This window comes from Gorilla gorilla, chromosome 11, assembly GCF_029281585.2.
Source record: "Gorilla gorilla gorilla isolate KB3781 chromosome 11, NHGRI_mGorGor1-v2.1_pri, whole genome shotgun sequence".
Lineage (NCBI taxonomy): Eukaryota > Metazoa > Chordata > Mammalia > Primates > Hominidae > Gorilla > Gorilla gorilla.
In genome coordinates, this window is record NC_073235.2 from 92,582,065 (window position 1) to 92,594,291 (window position 12,227).

General features: G+C 39.3%; 2 protein-coding genes across 16 annotated transcripts in view; one reads left to right on the forward strand and one right to left on the reverse strand.

Annotated features, from left to right (window-relative positions):
* The window catches only part of MSTN (myostatin), an 88,145-nt gene extending 76,490 nt beyond the window's left edge, over positions 1-11,655 (reverse strand). The window contains exons 1-4 of the mRNA XM_019022028.4: positions 9,319-11,655; positions 8,798-8,855; positions 6,899-6,994; positions 6,140-6,321 (exon numbers count right to left, since the gene is read on the reverse strand). The gene's annotated coding sequence lies outside the window, so the exon portion shown is untranslated. The remainder of the gene's footprint in view (positions 1-6,139; positions 6,322-6,898; positions 6,995-8,797; positions 8,856-9,318) is intronic.
* C11H2orf88 (chromosome 11 C2orf88 homolog) overlaps positions 1-12,227 on the forward strand; it is a 323,752-nt gene that overhangs the window by 257,051 nt on the left and 54,474 nt on the right. Inside the window, exon 1 of one of the 15 annotated variants that reach the window (XM_019022041.4) lies at positions 3,550-3,819. The exons of 11 other annotated variants lie outside the window; for them this stretch is intronic. The gene's annotated coding sequence lies outside the window, so the exon portion shown is untranslated. Of the gene's footprint in view, positions 1-3,549; positions 3,820-5,140; positions 5,238-12,227 lie in introns of those variants that run through there. 3 more of the 15 variants (XM_063695395.1, XM_004032959.5, XM_055379252.2) reach the window with 3 other exon arrangements.

Here is a 12,227-nt window from a genome sequence, read left to right on the forward strand (position 1 = left end):
CTTAAACATAAGACCTGAAACTGTAAAACTACTAGGAAAAAACACAGGGGGAAAGCTCTATGACAGTGCTTTGGGGGATGTTTTTTTTGGAGATGACTCCAAAAGCACAAGCAACAAAAGCAAAAATAGACAAATGAGATTACATCAAACTAAAAAGCTCTGCACATAAAGGAAATAATCAACAGAGTGAAAAGACAACTTACAGAATGGGTGAAAATATTTGCAAACCATGCATCTGATCCTTAAGGGGTCAATATCTAAAATATATAAGCAACTCAAACAATTCAATAGCAAGAAAGCAAATAAGCCAATTTAAAAATGTGCAAAAGGCCTGTAATCCCAGCACTTTGGGAGGCCAAGGTGGGCGGATCATGAGGTCAGGAGATAGAGACCATCCTGGCTAACACAGTGAAAACCCGTCTCTACTAAAAATACAAAAAAAATTAGCCGGGCGGGGCGTGGTGGCGGGCGCCTGTAGTCCCAGCTACTCGGGATGCTGAGGCAGGAGAATAGCGTGAACCCAGGAGGCGGAGCTTGCAGTGGGCCGAGATCACGCCACTGCACTCCAGCCTGGGAGACAGAGCGAGACTCCGCCTAAAAAAAAAAAAAAAAAAAAAAAAAAAAAAAGTGCAAAAGAACCTGAATAGATATTTCTCAAAAAAATACATATAAATGACCAAACAGGTATATGAAATAAACATGCTCAACATCATTAATCATCAGGGAAATTCAAATTAAAACTCTAATAAGATATCACCTGACACCTATTAGGATGGCTATTATCAAAAAGATGAATAAGTGTGGAAGGTAAAGGAACTGTTATATACTGTTGCTGGGAATGTAAGTTAGTGTGAAAAGCAGTATGAAGGTTCCTCAAAAAAACAGATCTACCATATGATCCAGCAAAGGAAAGTATGTTGGTGGGATATCTGCACCCCTATGTTCATTGAGCACTGTTCACAATAACCAAGATATGGATTCAACCTAAGTGTTCATCAACAGATGAATGGATGCTATTCAGCCTTAAAAAAAGGAGATAGTCTTGCCATTTGCAATCACATGGATAAACCTTGAAGATATTATGTTAAGTGAAATAAGCCAGGCACAGAAACACAAAAACTACATGATCTCGCTTAAATGTGGACTCTAGGAGAGTTGAACTCATAGAAGCAGAGAGCAGAATGGTGACTGACTGGGTCTGGGGTTGTAGAAAGTGGGTATTGAGGAAATGTTGGTCAAGGACACAAAATTTCAGTTATGAGAAATAAATTCAAGAGATTTCTTGTACATTGTGCTGATTGTATTTAATAAAATGTATTATACACTTGAAATTTGCTTAGAGAGTAGATTTTAAGTGTTTTCATCACAAATACATGAGGTAATACATATGTTAATTAGCTTACTTTAGCCATTCCACAATGTATACATACTTCAAAACATTATGTTGTATACCATAAATGTATATATTTTTTGTGAATTTTTAAAAAATAGTTGTAGCATTAGGACTGATTAGTGAGAGTGTACAAATGAAACCCATGAGCTAAAAACAGAATTAGAAGACATGGTAAATAGGAAAGGTGTTTGAACTTATATGGGCTCTCGTTCATTGAAAATATAAAATACTACTGTTAAAGGTGAACCCTGCTAGAAATTGATGTTACTCCTGGGACCAGGGATGCAATAGTTTTATTAAATGATGCTTTGTGGGATATAGCTTTAAAATAAACTATACAAATCGAGAAAGGATTAACATATAACTGGTTGGTTTAAGTTTATCAATTATTGGTATTTTATTAAATGCTCTTAAAAATGTATTTATTACCAAAGATGTTGAATGATTAAAAAATATATTTATAACATGGGTACCTTTTAGTTTAATACTTAATGTCATAAGGTTATTATAACCATTACATCTTATAATTATTTACAGAGACGCCAGTAATAAAACCTTTAATATTTTTAGAAAATTCTCAAATTTTAAATGGCATAGTGAAATAGGATGAATTTAAAAATAAGAAGCTTATTTCCTATTCCCAGATCTCCAATGGTTATTTAAGTCTCTGCAGGGAAGTTAACTTTAAATGTGTGTGTTTTAATTTATCCTTCTGTTAAGTTAAATTAGATCTATTTTCTTAATCTGCATTTTCCCAAGGGTGCATTTTTCTGTATTACTATTCTATATTGTTAAATACTGAAGTTGCTTAGAGTTGTTTATAAATGACTATGAACAGTGATAAGTATCAGTGTTCATAAATATTTTTCTTTATTTGGAGTATTTATTATATATTCCTATAAGTAGAATAATTGATATTATAACTCTTCAAAGCTATGGGATCATTTAAATTTCAGGAACTTTCAGGATTTAAAATTTTAACAGGGTCTTCACTGAAGGCATCTTATTTACTATTCATTTGTCACCACTTTAATAATCGAAAACATTTTAAACAACTTTTTTATGTTAGTATTTGGATTACTAAAAGGTGAATTTGTTATCTATTTCGGCATGAATAATTTTAGGGTGATTGAAAATGAGGTAGATTTTTTTCCCAGTAACTTCTCAGTCACATTTTCTCCCTCCTACCTACTAGGCCAGATGCACTAGATGTAGTAAATAAGAACTGAGTTCCAGTCTCAGCTAGCATTTCCCTTTGTTCTTGCTACTCAAGGTGTGGAACATGGTTTGTAAAATCAGTATCATGGGAGCTTGTTTGAAATGTAGAATCTCAGCCTTCATCCTATACCTATTCAATTAGAATCTGCATTTTTAAGGATCTCTGCGTGATTCATATGCACACTAAATTTTGAAAAACTCTGCTTTATGCAACTTACAGCAGTTTACTGAATCTCTCTCCTCCTTGGTTTCTCTTCAGTCAAATGATGGGGTTGGCCAAATAATGTGTAGAAATTTTAAAACTGGAAGGAACTCATAATAAGGATTATTGGTTTAGAGCATGGGTTCTGAAACCAGTGTTGTCTGAGTTCGAGTCCCAGCTCTACGGCTTACTGTGTTACCTTGGGCAGATCATATAGCATCTCTGTGCTCCAGTTTCTTCATTTGAAAAATAGGGATTATAATGGTATCTATTTCAAGAAGTTGTGATATTTAAATGTAATAGATGTAAAGTATGTAGATTAGTGCTTGGTACAGAATAAGCACTATACAAACATGAACTCTTCATGATTTAAGATTCTTGATTGACTAGCATTCTAGAACACATGAAGATGCCAATTTACTTGAAAGATACCAGTTGGGGCATTCTCATTATTAGTATGAGTTTGAAGGACTAAGGAAAGTGCCATGGAGGAAGTGGGAATTTGGAACAGTTTTATGGGATAACTAAATTTGAGACTGATTAGAAACAAAAGCATTAGGGGCATTCCAGGTGAAACAAAAATTCCTGGCATGTAGTAGACACCCATATATTTATTTGGTGTCTTCCTTCTAAGGAACCAGCAAATATATGGGTGTCTACTACATGTGAACAAATAAATATATGGGTGTCTACTATGTGCCAGGAATTTTGAGGAAGGGATAAAGTGGCTAGAATCAGAAAGTTTGTTAGGCAGCTAAGGAGCTAAGATTGAATCCTCTTAATTCCAAACTTAAAAATGTTAGCTTTAACTGCCGGGTCTGTCCCACAGACCCTCGCCCAGCAATGGATGAAAGGAGTACTCAGACACAGGTATGCAGTATAAGAGCAGCTAGGGGACTGCCTGGCACTAGCAGCCCAAGAGTGAGCAGTCTTGATAAGCTGGAGCTGCTTGCTTTCATTCAGCATAGACAAAATGCCAAAAGCCTGGAGCAAACACAATCTGCAGGTAATTAACATTATTGTTCCCCATTTTAGGGAGCAGTCATGCGCGCAGATGATCAAATGTTGGTTTCTGGACAACATAAGTAAACAAGCCTGTTTGAGATAAATTCCCCTACACTTCCTTGTACCTACTCTTTGCCCTCTGCCTCAGGGTCAGAGAACAGCTGCCTTCAGCTATTCTCCCCCAAAGGTATGCAGAGCCAGAGCCTTCTGACCTTTCAGAAGGCCTGCTTCTTTACCTATAGTTTCTCCCACCACTCTGACCAATCTCCCACATTTAACTGTGAGAAATAGAGAAATCGTATTCTTTTCTGGCAAATAGAATAAAGTAAATACAGAAAAGCATTAGTAGATGGAATGGGTTAGTAGAAAAGAAAGCAAAAGGATAAGAACCAAGATTTGGTTATTAGATTTTGGAGAATATGTAGTGCAGGAAGCAATTATGACTCTAAGATTTTAAGTCTGAAGGACCAGGAATGTGCTTTTGGCAAAAATGGGAATATGGTAAAAGCTCCTTTGAGGAAAAGATTGCTTTTGGAAATGTCGAAGGTAGTACATCCAGTAAATGTGTCGACGTAGCAGAATGCACTTCATTCAGAACAGGGACAATCATACTTTTACCTTTTATTTTTTGTATTGTTGATCACATTACTAGAATCAAACTTTTAAAATTGTCATATTATGTCATCCATATCATCAATAAGCTAGGCAATCGAGCTTTGCTTTATCCTAATAATGTCAATTTTGTGCAGAAAATGGTTGAGTCTATAAAAATTTGAACTTCAAATTTTTGATAAGCAGTAAGAAAATATAAAACAAAGGAAAACTTTAAAATTCTGGAATGATTATATCTTTGTGTCCTTTATATAGTTCAAATTCTCAAATTCTGTCTACCTAAATATTTTTTAAATGAATTAAATTGAATGGTTTGCAGTATTGGCTTTTTGTGAACCAAAAAAAGAACTTGAAAGACAGTAAGTTTCAGCTCTATTATTTCATTATCCTGGTCCCTGGATAACATTTATATTCAGCCTGAAATGAATTAAGAACAAATGAAATATGTAGCTTTCAGACTTCTCTAAAGCACTCCTAGACCTAGATGACAAAGGTCTTCATCTTTTTGTCCAGGAAATAGCCTAGTATGGTTTACTGTCCCTGAGACTATTAGCCATCATAAATAATATTTACCAGAGTCTTTTGCCTTTAAACTACACAGGAGCAGAAAAACTGATCGGAGGGTGGCATGTGTGTTATAATACTGATTATTGGGTGAAAAGTGCATTTGTGAGCAAATCTGGTGCTGCCTAGCAACTGTTTCTAGGCAGAGTGGCTGGGAGCCAGCTGTTGTCATCATTCAGGAGCTATCAGCCTATTTCTACATACTTTATATCTGTTTTGGATTATTTGGATTCCAGTTGTCAGGTACAGTTTTTCTTAGCAACTCTTAAGGCAGTACTAAATATTTTGCTTTTTAGTGATTGACACACCAAACCCTTACTTTCTACCCATCTCTGAATGTAAAAAATACACAGCTTTTTAACAATAATGGAATATATGTCTGAAGTTGGGTACTTTCGTATTTTGAAAAACCACTGACATCCATTCCTTTTAGGCCTAAACTCTGGCACATTCTTAAGTGGTCTAGGATTACACCCAGGTTTCTACCTACTACTGAGAATGTAAGAGGTGGTATGAAACATGCTTCAGAAACTTTTAACTCGTCTTCTGAAAAATTCATTCCTGGCCTTCTTTGTGTAGTTACTACTTTCACTACTGATCATGATTTATTTTCTTGCCCCTGACCCTTGCAGCAGGATAGAGCTAAGTTAACAGAAGTGAAGCAGTAGACGGTAGAGTAACTAGAGGTTATGCCAGAACTTGATGAGGAGTAGATAGGCCATATTAGTGGAGTAGAAGTCCCTCCAGGGAGAAGAGTGCTCACAAAAATTGAAGGAGTATACAGTAAGTACTATAGCCTAATACTGTTTGAGTACTTCCCGATACTCCTAGGCAGTTCAGCTCCTCTAATTCTGTCCAAGCTTCTTGTTCACACAGTCACTAAATACTTAAGTGTACACTTGCATTCAGTCAACAATGCATTCATCCTTTTATCCCCATGGCTGCTGAGAAGTCTCATCCACTCTCCTTGCTCATTTTCTTACAGCTGTCCAGTCTCCTAACTCATTCCTATTTATCTGCAAACCCACTTCCTCTGTGCCCTCAACCTTTTAACAGGGCACTCCATCACATCTTTTAAAATTGAAACCCCAAGGAGCTTACTTCATTTTCAGTTCCCTCCAACAGAGCCTGTTCTTTGTCCATACCTCATTCATAAGCCAAAGCCAGGAGATAGGTTTTTATCATCTTTAGCTCCCTATGCCACTTCCAGGCCATTTTCACGAGAAGCCCCTCTTCATTTGGGAGACAATATAGGACTTAAGAGATAGGATTTGGACGTAGACCCTTATTTGGGGATGTTAACCTTTATGAGCCTCAATTTCCACATCTGAAAAGAAGGATAAGAATATCATTTGGCGAAGTTGCTATGAGGATTAAATTTATGCATTCTTTTCACAAGCCTTTGTGGATTACTATGTGCTAGGCACTTTTTAAAGTACTCAACAAAACAAATAATTCCTACTCTCATGAAGCTTGTAGTTTCATGAGGGGGAATAAAGTCTTCTTTAAACAAGTAAATACATAAACACAATGACAAAATCTGATATGAAAGAAAGTATATCAAGTGTTTAATTGGAAGTAAAATTTAGATGGTGGTGAGCTGGTTAGGAGAAAGGCTTGGTTAGGAGGTGACATTTAAAGTTACAATAGAAAGATAAGTAGGATTTAGGCAAAGGAGCAAAGGATAGAGGGCATTAGAGAAATAAGGCAGCTTGGCACTTTCTAGAGACTGAGAAAAGGCCATTATGAAAGGGAGAGGTGTTACAGAGTGCAGTCAGAGATGTAGGATGGGGCAGAATTTATAGGACCTGAATATGAAGGCTATATTAGTCCATTCTCACACTGCTGTGAAGAAATACCCAAGGCTGAGTAATTTATAAAGGAAAGAGGTTTAATTCACTCACTGTTCTGCAGGGCTGGGAGGCCTCAGGACACCTACAATCATGGCAGAAGGGGAAGCAAACACATTGTTCTTCGCATGGTGACGGCAAGGAGTAGTGCTAAGCAAAGAGGGAAAAGCTCCTTATAAAACCATCAGATCTCCATGAGAACTCACTATCACAAAAACAGCAGCATAGGGGTAACCACCTCCATGATTCAATTACCTCCCATGACATGTGGAGGTTATGGGAACTACAATTCAAGATGACATTTTGGTGCAGACACAGCCAAACCATATCATTCCACCCCCGGCCCCTCCCAGATCTCATGTCGTCACATTTCAAAACACAATCATGCCTTCCCAACAGTCCCCCAATATCTTAACTCATTCTATCATTAACCCAAATGTCCAAGTCCAAAGTCTCATCTGAGACAAGGCAAGTCCCTTCCATCTATGAGCCTGTAAAATCAAAAGCAAGTTAGTTACTTCCTAGATACTATGGGGGTACAGGCATTGGGTAAATACACCTATCCAAAATGGGAGAAATTGGCCAAAATGAAGGGGCTACAGACCCCATGCAAGTCTGAAATCCGGTGGGTCAGTCAGATCTTAAAGCTCTAAAATCTCCTTTGACTCCATGTCTCACATCCAGGTCACACTGATATAAGAGGTGGGTTCCCATGGTCTTGGGTAGCTCTACCCCTGTGGCTTTGCAGGGTATACTCCCCTCCTGGCTGCTTTCATGGGCTGCTGTTGGGTGTCTGTGGCTTTTCCAGATACACGGTGCAAGCTATCTGTGGATCTACCATTCTGGGGTCTAGAGGACAGTGGTCCTCTTCTCACAGTTCCACTAGGCAGTGCCCCAGTGGGATCTCAGTGTGGGGGCTCCCACACCACATTTCCCTTCTGCGCTGCCCTAGGAGAGGTTCTCCACATGGGCTCCATTCCTGCAGCACACTACTGCTTGGACATCCAGGCATCTTCTGAAATCTAGGCAGAGGTTCCCAAACCTCAGTCCTTGACTTCTGGCCAAACTGTACCTTGGCCCCTTTTAGCCACAGCTGGGACACAGGGCACCAAGTTCTGAGGCTGCATACAGCAGGGAGGCCCTGGACCCAGCCCATGAAACCATTTTTTCCTCCTAGGCCTCCAGGCCTGTGATGGGAGGGGCTGCTGTGAAGGTCTCTGACATAGCCTGGAGACATTTTTCCTATCGTCTTGGGGATCAACATTTGGCTCCTCATTACCTATGCAAATTTCTGCAATGGGCTTAAATTTCTGCCCAGAAAATGGGTTTTTCTTTTCTATCACATTGTCAGGCTGCAAATTTTCCAAATGTTTGTGTTCTTCTTCTTCTTGAACACTTTACCACTTAGAAATTTCTTCTGCCAGATACCCTACATCATCTCTCCCAAGTTCAAAGTTCTGCAGATCTCTAGGGCAGGGGAAAAATGCCACCTGTCTCTTTGCTAAAGCATAGCAAGTGTGACTTTTACTCCAATTCCCAACAAGTTTCTTATCTCCCTCTGAGACCACCTCAGCCTGGACTTCATTGTCCATATCACTATCAGTATTTTGGTCAAGGCCATTCAACAAGTCTCTAGGAAGTTCCAAACATTCCCACATCTTCCTGTCTTCTGAGCCTCCCAAGTCTCTGGGAAGCTCCAAACTTTTCCTTATTTTCCTGTCTTCTTTGGAACCCTCCAAACTGTTCCAACCTCTGCCTGTTATGCAGTTTCAAAGTCGCTTCCACATTTTTAGGTATCCTTATAGCAGCACCCTACTCTACTGGTACCAGTTTACTATATTAGTCTCTTCTCACACTGCTGTGAAGAAATACCTGAGACTGGGTAATTTATAAACAAAAGAGGTTTAATTGACTCACAATTCTGCAGGGCTGGGGAGGCCTCAGGAAACTTACAGTCATGGTGGAAGGAGAAGCAAACACATCCTTCTTCATATGGTGGCAGCAAGGAGCACTGCTGAGCAAAGAGGGAAAAGCCCCTTGTAAAACCATCAGATCTCGTGAGAACTCATTCACTATCAAGAAAACAGCAGCATGGGGGTAACCACCCCCATGATTCCGTTACCTACCACAAGGTCTCTCCCATGACATGTAGGGATTATGGGAACTACAATGCAAGATCACACTTGGGTGGGGACACAGCCAAACAATATCAAAGGAGTTTTACTGTTATTGAGCAAAGGGGGCTTGCTGCCCAATGTGCTAGAAGCCAATATTATGATACCCGGTTTTTGCGAAAAGCTTTATATTGCAAGTTGACTCACAAGAGACACAAGTCAAGCTGAAATATTTCTCCTCGTGCTGACTTTAAGGCAGTAATTTTATTTAAAAAGGTTTAGTGGGTGGATTCTGGGATTAGCAGGTGATTGGCGGAAGGAAAGGTGAGGTCTGGAAAGTCCTCAGGCATGTGCAGCTACCTCTTCATGCTACTTCATGGGTCCCATGTGCATATTCGAAAATGAGTTAGTATGAAACATGCAGTGGAAATTCAGGCTGTGATGTCAGCAGGCTTGTTCTGTGCAGACTCCAGTCGGTCATATTGGTTCCAACTGATTTCAGCCAGCTTCATGATCTTACAAATGGAGGGAATTTCAGTGTTTCAGCAAGTTGTTTCTCTTATCTGCCATCCTGCAAACTCAAGAATTTCTGTTAGTTATGGTGTCTTTAACTCTTTGTGGCACAGTTTCATTACTTCCATTTAAAATGTCATTAGATGCAATGATTTTAAGTAAAGGTATAATATCATTTATGCAATTAAAAGATCTCTGAGGACAGTGCTTGGAACACATTACTTACTTGGTAAATGAAGTTATATTCACATGGTCCTTGCTCTCCAATATTTATGAGGTATAATGTATCTGGGTCACAGTTTTGCTCTCTACCCCAAACTCTTGCCACCACTCTTTGATTAGCTCAGCCAGTGTTCCCACTTCAGAACTCCTTGACATCCACAATTCCAAGGGGCCACTCTTTGGAGCTTCTCTGGACCAGAGGCTTCCCTATCTGTGAAATCTTATATGCCAGTAAACTTCTAGGCCTCCACAGTGGTAAGAAATGAGGATGAAAAGAAAGCCAAGTTGTGAAGGGTTGCTTTGAGGCTAACAAACTGGTACTTTTGATACCAGTGGGCTGGGGGAGGTCCCCAAATGCTGGTGGGACCTTGACTGCAGCCACTGTGCAGGCTCTTGATACCATCGCAGGAGTGAATTCAAGGACAAGTCAGAAAATAGTGAAGGTTACAGAGATTAATTGCAAAGGGAAAAGTACACCCTCAATAAAAGGCAGTGTGGGTGTCCTCAAGAGAGTCACCCACAAGGGGGTTTGGGGCTGCTACCTTTATGGGTTTCCTTAACCAAGGGGTGGAATATTCACGAAAATTCCTGGAAACAGGTGCAGATTTCTGAGAACTGCAGTACCACCCATTTTTATACTAAATATGGATGTTCTTGGAACTGTCATGGCACTGGGGGGCGGGGGTGTGTGATTTAGTATGTTAATGACCATATAATAAGGTCCTATTTGTGAAACCTAGGTAAAATCCAGTGCCATGTTGGGTCCAGTCAGTCTTAGCCAGCTTGGTCCACACCTTGTTTTTCAGGGTTTTATCAGCCCATAGTCTCTAGTCATGTGTAACTGCTGCCTGGAGTTTTTTTTTATTCTCCTGCAACCACCTTGTATTATTCGTGTCAAACTTTATCCTGTAGGAAAAAAAAAAAAAAAGCAACACTGAACTTTATAGTTCCCTAAATACCATGGCACATGCCATTCCCTGTGCTTGAAATGTCCCCTCTTTCCAGGATCACCTTCAAGCTCTTAGTCATCCTGTAGATCTAGCTTGGCTCTCTTCTCTTCTAGGAAGCCTTCCTTGGCAAATGGAAGTAGTTAATCACGTTACACCTCGCGTATAGCTCTTGGTGTTCTTGTGCCTTATAATCATATGTTTATGTTTTTGGCTCCCTGATTTGAACTCTTTGAAAGTGAGAACTTCTATCCATATTATTGTGTTCTCAGTGTCTGACCTAAAGGATTTCTTCAAGAGTTTTTGAGTTCTCAAGTCTCACTAAAAAGAAAGTACCCTAATAAAAAGTTGGCAAATTGGCTGTAAACAATTGGCAACTTCCCTGTATCATAATCTAAACCACATTACTTTGCTGAAGTTTATTCAGATATCTTTGCTCTAAAACTTGGCACCAAATTCTAAGAAAATATTCTATTTTATTCATTTTAATTATTTGATTCAAATATAAAAATATGTTAAAAAACACATAGAAATCTCATTCCTATATTTGCATTTCCACCCTTTTTCTCTCTAGTTGCTATAGTTTAATGTTTGTATTCATGTATTTTTTTATCCTCCCAGTATTTCTTTATGCAAATATAAATGCATCCTTTTCCCTCCTGTCTCATAAAAGTAGTCTAGAATACACGCTGTTTTATTCCTTGCTTTTGTTTTAACATAAAAATTTATTCTGGGCCGGGCGTGGTGGCTCACGCCTGTAATCCCAGAACTTTGGGAGGGCGAGGTGGGCAGATCACCTGAGGTCAGGAGTTCGAGACCAGCCTGACCAACATGGTAAAACCTCATCTCTATTAAAAATACAAAAATTAGCCAGGCACGGTGGCACACCCCTGTAATCCCAGCTACTTGGGAGGCTGAGGCAGGAGAATCACTTGAACCTGGGAGGTGGAGGTTGCAGTGAGCTGATATCACTGCATTGCACTCCAGCCTGGACAACAAGAGTGAAACTGTCTCAAAAAAAAAAAAATTATTCTGGAAAGGCCAGGCATGGTGGTTCACATCTGTAATCCATCCCAGCACTTTGAGAGGCTAAGATGGGAGCATTGCTTGAGCCCAGGAGTTCAAGACCAGCCTGGGCAATATAGTGAGACTTTATCTCTACAAAAAAAGTTTAAAAATTAGCCAGACGTGGTAGCCCATGTCTGTAGTCCCAGCTACTCAGGAGGCTGACATGGAAGAATCACTTGAGCCCAGGACATGCAGGTTGCAGTAAGCAGAGATCACATGACAGAGTGAGACCTTGTTCTAGAGATGTTTCCAAGTCAGTAGTAGATAGAACTCTTCCTTTTTCTTTTTTGCAGATGCATAGTTTTCTATTGTATAGATACACTGTGATTTATTCAACCAGTTCCCTACTGCTGGATACTTGTGTTCTAATTTTTTGCTTTACGAACAAAAAAATTGCAATTGATTGTACAACTATCATATTAGCACAGATACTATCTATATAATATACAGTCATGCACTGCATAACAATGTTTTGGTCAATGACCGACTGCATATACTGTGGCTATCCCATAAGATTAT